Here is an 8070-nt window from a genome sequence, read left to right as displayed (position 1 = left end):
ATTTTGGTGGTCAGGAATGACTTCAGATTTCGACAGGTGGTGTAGTATATGCATAGTTTGTGCAACAGTTAATCAGGGCAAACCTGGACAAACTAATCTATGCAGGCCAGACTCACCTAAGGGACCCTGGGAATCCTTACAGTTGGATTTCATTGGTTCACTCCCCAGTGCCATTATTGCCTGGTGATCATTGATAAATTTTCTAAGTGGGTGGAAGCAATTCCCACCTGCAATAACACTGCAAGCACTGTGGCACGGGTGATGGCCATCCAAATCATCCCGCTTTGGGGTACACCCGTCCAAATAGAGTCTAATCAGGGAACCCATTTCACTGTGCAAGTTATGAAAAACATGTGTAAAATACTTAACATCAAACAAAAATGTCACATTCCCTACAGACCACAAAGCTCATGTATGGTGGAATGCATGGACCGCACCATCAAAGAAAACCTAGACAAGCAAATTGTACAACATCAAAACAGGTGGACATATGCCTTACCAACTGTACTCACTGTAATATGTGCAAACCCCATCTAAAGCCACAGGCATCCATATGAGCTCATGACCGGAAGAATCATGAAGCTTCCGATGGATCCAAATGTCTCCCCAGCAGACCTGGGACCTCTCGTGCTTGCAACACAACAGACTGTGCTGGGCCAATTACAAGAAAGGCTCAGAGCACTACAGGCACGAGTCGAGCTAAAGCAGCAACAGTCAGACCTAACAAATTACATGTAATTTAACCCAACCTCTGAAACAAAATTTTCAGAAGGAGAGATAGTAATGGTATGCGTCTTTGTAAAACAAAGCTCCAAGGTGGCATGGACCATATGAGGTCAAAGCAGTCTGCAACAGATGTTTGACTGTGGCTGTCAGAGGAAAAACAAGATGGTATCTCATGTCTCAATGCAAACTTTTCAAAGGTTCAGGTAACCAATAAACTCTGCAATCCCATGGAGACCGGACACAAGGCAGGTGTCTGGACCACCTGCATCAAGCTGGGTCAACGGGTATTGCTCACACTCACATTAGGATGCAGAAGATGGATATGGAAATATACGAAGGAGCCATACACCTCACAAATTCTCATTACACTCAAAGAAATAGTTATGTGACCTCCCGGAGTAGCACCGGAACTAAATTGCACGCCACACATCTGTTGTAAATGAGGTTCCACCCATCCTGCATACATAAACATGTCAATACACACACCAGCATTGCCATCCCAGCACAATATCACTACCTGGTACCAATTAAACTATATCCAGGATCTAAAGAAGGTGGGATGCACACTTTATATGAGAAAAACAATGACGGCATAAACCCTAATATCTGTTATCTTGTTAAAATTTTGGACCCTGCCACATATAGGTGCACCCACACAGAAACACTAAACACCACACACATAAGTTACACAGAATATAAATTAAATTTAACATTATACAAACCCTATGACAACAGACCCTAAACCTTAATCTGGACTAGCTGAAAAGAACAGATTTATTGTGTAGGAAAATGTCAAATGAGCAAGAATAATTTCACTAGCCCACAAAACTGTTCATGGACTGCTAATCACTGTTTTAATCTAACCATCTGTGGGTATAGTAAACCAAAGCAATGGCCAAAGCTATACGCAATTCCTCCTGGTGGACTTATCAAAAGGAACATTAATAAGACTTTGTTTCATTATGTAAATTTGGTGATGACTCATGTAACGTACAACATATCCAATATTCTATCTGCTTCTACAAAACATTGTGATGATGATGACAAAAAATATGCATAGCTACAGTCATGAATCAATGGTTTAATTTCTGATTACAAATGAGATCTGCTTGGAAATATTGCAGGCCTCTTTGGTTGAGTCAATTCTATAATAAACACCTTCAAAATAACTAAACAATCTCAATTTTCAGCATGGTTGGCAGACCAGGTTTCCAACATATCACTAATAGTAATGAAAATATAATCAAAGTGGTTAGATCTGAAGCACAGGCGCTTCTGTTTGTCAGCCACGCATTATACAAACCCGTACCATCGAACGTGACTTAGCCTGCAGATCATATGCAAAAGATTTATTTACTGCTGCTAGACAGGAAATTGTATTTTATTTCATAAGACACCTAGGCATGTTCTAAGTGACCAATAGAAATCTTAAACTTAAACAGATGGCAAACTTCAGACAAAATGTAAGATATCAATTACTATTAATATAGAGTTATTAACGCCTAAGTTACGCATGTAACCTCCGTTCCCCGATGGAGGGAACGAGACGTTGTGTCAGAGAAGCGACACTAGGGGTCTCTCTTGAGCGCCGATATTCACCTCTGAACTATGAAAAAAGGCCAATGAGAGTTGCCAGCCAGTATTTGCATGTCCCGCCCCCGGACATACAGGTATTTAAGCGGCGCAAATACGGGAGTTCATTCAGGATTTTTCTGAGGAGCCGGAAATGGTCCGGCCACAACAGTGGCTCGGCTCAGCGACGTGGCAGGGGAGACACAACGTCTCGTTCCCTCCATCGGGGAATGAAGGTTACATACGTAACCTAGACGTTCCCCTTCTGTCGCTCTCTCCACGTTGTGTCAGAGAAGCGACACTAGGGGTCCACTTAAAAAGTGCCATGCGCTGAGCCGTGTACGTGAACTGCCGATACAGGAGCGAGCAGGTATTCTTACGTGCAGGACGACCAACTGTATCAGGCTGCACGTACCCTTCCCCAATGCCCCATTTAAGCCATCAGACTCCTTATCGTTACCCTGGAGGGGGGAACAAGGTGATGGCCGCCAACCTGGGAACGGGCCAGCCTGGCTGGGCCTCTTTTCTCTCTATGTTTCTCGCATAGAGCAACTATAGCCGGGGCCCTTACACGCATTGAGGGAAGGGGGTCTTAGCCCTTCTTTTATCCACAGTGGCTTGGGTCGGCGAGTTTCTCCGCTGAACTGCGGACCCACGAGGGCTAGGGAGGAGTCAACAAGCGGCCCAAAAATGGGATCTCCTGGGAACGGAGGCGCACTGTTTTCCCTTGGTTAGAGGGAAAGAGCGCTAGGCGCAAGCGGTTCACCCGGTCAGATCGTCAGCATGCTACCGAGTTCTACGGGCTCGGACCTGAGAAAACACGGGACGATACTGACTCAACTCGGAGATTATAGAATCTCGCAAAAGTGTTAGGTGTTGCCCAGCCCGCTGCTCTACAGATGTCTGCTAGGGCGGTGACCCTAGCCAGTGCCCACGAGGACGCAACACTCCTGGTGGAGTGAGCTCGGACCCGCAAGGGGGGGGGCACGGCCTGGGTGTGATAAGCCAAGGAAATGACGTCGACAACCCAGTGGGCGAGTTTCTGCTTGGAGACAGCGTTCCCTTTCCGCTGTCCCCCGAAGCAGACGAAGAGCTGCTCAGAGCATCTAGTGCTCTGTGTGCGGTCCAGATAGATACGTAAAGCAGGTACTGGACACAGAAGTGAAAGGGCTGGTAGGCCGGCTAGATCTTCCACGTCCCGCCCAGGGGCCAGACGTGGAGGTTCCAGAGGTCTGGTTCCAGAGGTCTGGGTGCGGGTGCCAGAGCGTGCCCCGTCCTTGAGAAAGAAGATCCTTCCTCAGGGGGATTTGCCAGGGAGGGGCTGTCGTGAGGAGCATGATATCCAAGAACCACGTCCGGGTGGGCCAGTAGGGAGCCACCAGAGTGACTTGCTCCTCGTCCTCCCTGACCTTGTATAGCACCTGTGCAAGAAGGCTCACTGGGGGAAAAGCGTACTTGCGCAGCCCCGTGGGCCAGCTGTGCGCCAGAGCATCTGTCCCGAGGGGAGCCTCTGTGAGGGCATACCAGAGCGGGCAGTGGGAGGTTTCCTGGGAGGCAAACAGGCCTACCTGGGCCTTGCCGAACCTGTCCCAAATCAGCTGAACCGACTGGGGGTGGAGCCTCCACTCTCCACCGGGCAAGCTCTGCCTTGACAGCGCGTCCGCTACTGTATTGAGGTTGCCGGGGATGTGAGTGCTGGCTCCAAAGGAGGAGACGACGGGCGAGCTGTGACATGTGGAGGGAGCGTACTCCGCCTTGGTGGTTTATGTAGGCTACCGCCGTGGTGCTGTCTGTCCTGACTAGGACGTGCTTGCCCCGAATTAACGGAAGAAACCTCTTCAGGTCAAGGGAAACAGCCAGCAGCTCTAGGCAGTTACTTCAGGTCTATCGCTGCGAACCAATCTAGATGCCGGACGCTAGATACCAATCTAGATGCCGGACGCCAGATAGAATTTGTTTCTGGGTGAGCATTTTGAACGGGAGTTTGGACAAGGTCCGATTGAAAACTCGCAGGTCCAAGATCGGTCGTACGCCGCCACCTTTCTTGGGTACAACGAAGTAAGGGCTGTAGAAACCCTTCTTCGTTTCGGTTGGAGGGACAGGCTCTATCGCGTCCTTGATTAAAAGGGAGGCGATTTCTTCGTGCAGGGACTGAGCGTGTTTGTCGTGCACTGCGGAAAAAAGAATGCCCACGAAGGGGGGCGGAGACCTGGCAAACTGAATTGCGTAACCGAGTCGAATGGTCCGGTGCAGCCATCGCGATGGGTTGGGCAGTGAATGCCACGCCTCTAAGCTCTGTGCTAGGGGCACCAAGGGGACGAGTATTTTGGACGTACCCGGTGGGGCTTCGCAGCGGTGCGGAGCAAGGTAACGCGGCGTTGGGGGGCAACATGGCATCCCGAGGCTCTGGTGCTGAGAGCAATCTCAAAGCACTTACCTTGCTCCGCGCACCCGGCGGGGGGCGGGTTCGTGACTGAGGAGGATGTCCGACACTGGCGTCCTCTGGACTCGTCTGAACCGGCCAGCCGGGGAACAGTCGTGGGGCTGAGGGCGGGGGCACCGCATCCAGGAAGCCGGGACTGTTGAGGCCTGAAAGCAGAGTGCAGTGAGAACGGCATTTGCGGGCCACATGACCCAGAGGTAAAGGAAATAGCTCTTTTATTGAGAATTTGGGGCAAATGAAAAAACAAAAGATTCTCCTCCCAGCCCTCCACTGGGGGATGGAGCGGTCTTACCACCTCCGGAGCGAACTTCTTGCACTCTGGGTCCGTTGTCTCAGGAGCGCCTGGGAGCCTTCCGGTTCCTCGATGGGGTCCGTGAGACAGGGGGTGTACGCTTCCCACGGTTTGTTCGACGCCGGGGCTGAGAGCTGGGCCCAGGTTGAGGCGGAGCAGAAGGTCTTCTGGACACGGGAGGATGCCCTTGGCAAGCAGATGGGGCCTGGGCCGTGGCGGCAGGCTTGCGGCGAGGCATGATGTGAGAAATGGCCTCTGTCTGCTTCTTCACCATGGAGAACTGCTGGGCGAAGTCCTCAACGGTGTCGCCGAAGAGGCCGAACTGGGAGACAGGGGCGTTGAGAAAGCGAGTCTTGTCGGCTTCACGCATCTCAACCAAGTTCAGCCATTTCTGACGTTCCTGGACCACCAGCGTGGCCATCGTCTGCCCGAGCGCCTGTGGGTCCGAGGGGGCATACCCGGCGGAGCTGCACCCGCTGCCATCCCCGAATAGCCTCCATCGCCAGCCGCATCGTCCACAATCCCGTGGGGTGGCTGGAGTGGCTTGCTTAAGGTTGTAAGCAAGCCGCGACCGCAACGTTGTCATGGTCATGTTCTCGCAGTGAGAACATGAACCATCCACAAACGCAGCCTCGGTGTGATCGCTACCCAGACACACGAGACAACGCCTGTGGCCGTCGGAAGCGGAGAGTACTGTACTGCATCCAGGAACAACACAGGGGCGGAAAGGCATCTTTAAAAAGACGCGTCCTTAAAAGGACGTTCAACGCCACTGTGTTTTTGCTCTTTTAGAGGAAATTACACTTTTAAATAAAATCACTCTTTTATGAAGGGAAAAGAACTCATGAGAGATCTTTATAATCTGCACTGTCGAAGTGCTCCGGGGCAGGAAGTGCACAGCCGTGCAAACAGGAGAAAGCCGCTGTTGTGCGCCATAGAATCCAACAGCATGCAGCAGAGGGATAGCAGGAACTCGGTGTGTATACGCAGCAGTTGCAGACACGACCATCGGCTCCGAAGAAAATTTCTGAATGAACTCCCGTATTTGCTCCGCTTAAATACCCGTATGTCCGGGGGTGGGACATGCAAATACTGGCTGCCAACTCTCATTGGCCTTTTTTCCTAGTTCAGAGGTGAATATTGGCGCTCAAGAGAGACCCCTAGTGTCGCTTCTCTGACACAACGTGGAGAGAGCGACAGAAGGGGAACTACCATTATGATGTATACTGGAAATTAATGTACTGGTTGCCTTGGGTTTTTTTCCATCCATCCAGACCAAGTATTCCCAAATTCCACTACTATACGCTCTATTGGTATAGAAGTGAATGATCAGATCATCTAATGGGATCACCTGTCTGGCTAAATGACATTGAAAGGTAATGAGACACAATATACCAGTCACACTTGCTGTCATGAAACTCACAACTATGTTGTTTGCACATGTAACACCTTACAATCTTTTTCTCCTAATAACACTAAACTCATAAATGTTCAGTCATTGCATGGTTATTCTGATGCTATTCAGGTATCCCATACACAATGGTGTGTAATCAGTGAAAGGAACTCCTTCACCTACAGGGAATTGTCCTGCTCTACCAATCACTCTTTTTGTTTAGAAGTAATAGAGGACTTTTCCATGGGACAGATAAACATTCTGGGAAGAGCACCACTGAACGCAGAGGCTTTGCCATGGTGGGATGACACCTTCTATGAGCAAAGCACCCAAGCCTTGGTCGACACGATGGAACTGGCACAAAGAATCATATAACAAACTGAATACCACCTTGCTCAAGCACAGGTGGAGGATAACCTAGCCCAAAAGAGGCTCTCTCATACTGTCCCTCTTACCATGGGACAGTAAGTTCAATCATTATGACTTCCCTAGCTGATGCTGACCATAACACTATGTCCGGCCTCAAGAAGATGATGGTGATCTTAGAAGGACATTTTAGCTGTTGAAATTTTTAGGTCGACCATCATTGATCAATCACTTTCATTTGCCAGGATTGACCTTTCCTCCCTCCGTGCCATGCCATATGCAGCACTTCCCTTTATAACAAACTCAATGTACTTCATCAGAGGAGCATGATGGCATTTGTTTGCCATTATTCTACACGCCTCAAGGATCTCTGCCAGCTTTCGCAGAACCTGATCATGTTGCCACCTGTACCATACTTGTGCCTAGGCAGCCTTGCACCCAGCCAACATGTGCTGCAGATTTGCTCTTAGGGCCTTGCATTTGGGACAACTCTCCTCTTTATTATACCACAGAGATAAATTCCCAGGTCTTGGAAGAATCTTATTAGAAAACTTAAACTGGCCAGGGGTATCTTCCACAGGTCAGCCCATCCTAAAACTCTGTTAGATGCACCTTCCCATACTGTCCAATGGCCTTGCTGTTGCTGGCTGACTGCTCAAATCATATACACTTCCTCTTCCACCTTAGTTACTTCTGTCACTAACATCCCTATATTCTGTTTTTAGAGGCTGCTGACCACAGTTTGAGAGCCATCCCCCATTCAAGGCCCGCTCTTCCGATTGGGTTCTTCCAACGATCACTTGTTGCTTCAGTATTGAAACAGCCCTGTTTACAACCTCCTCTGCTTTTGAAACTTGGCCTGCTCTGACCTGGGCTTTGCAAGCCCTCATTGACTGGGCTGTTGATTTCCTTAGTTCTAAGAACAGCCTGGTCTTCTCCTACTTGTAGCCTAGGGTGATGGATTTAATGGCAGTTGTAAACCATTTCTTCCAAACAATGCTACATCTGAAAGACAACACGGCAAGCCCAGCCACTTCCTGATGTAACTGTTGACCTTGGTATCCATCCTTGCCACTGCAGTGATCTCACACTTCTTCAGCGACTTTCAGCTTTTTATCATTCAGATTACTCAATCACAATAATAAACAATAAGTCAAATTTTAAGTCATATCATCACACTTACACTCTTCATCTCTGATTTTCACATAAATGATCACTCTCTTAAACATTTGTGAAATAACATTTGGAAAAAGTAAAAAGCTTAGGCTGTTTTTTTTT

General features: G+C 49.0%; 1 pseudogene; it reads left to right on the top strand.

Annotated features, from left to right (window-relative positions):
- The first annotated feature begins 1702 nt into the window (after positions 1-1702).
- Positions 1703-6894, top strand: LOC127629286 (uncharacterized; annotated as a pseudogene).
- The last annotated feature ends 1176 nt before the right edge of the window (positions 6895-8070 follow it).

The sequence above is a fragment of the Xyrauchen texanus genome, chromosome 35 (assembly GCF_025860055.1).
Source record: "Xyrauchen texanus isolate HMW12.3.18 chromosome 35, RBS_HiC_50CHRs, whole genome shotgun sequence".
NCBI classification, from domain to species: Eukaryota; Metazoa; Chordata; class Actinopteri; order Cypriniformes; family Catostomidae; genus Xyrauchen; species Xyrauchen texanus.
This window is presented reverse-complemented; position numbering and strand designations above follow the sequence as displayed.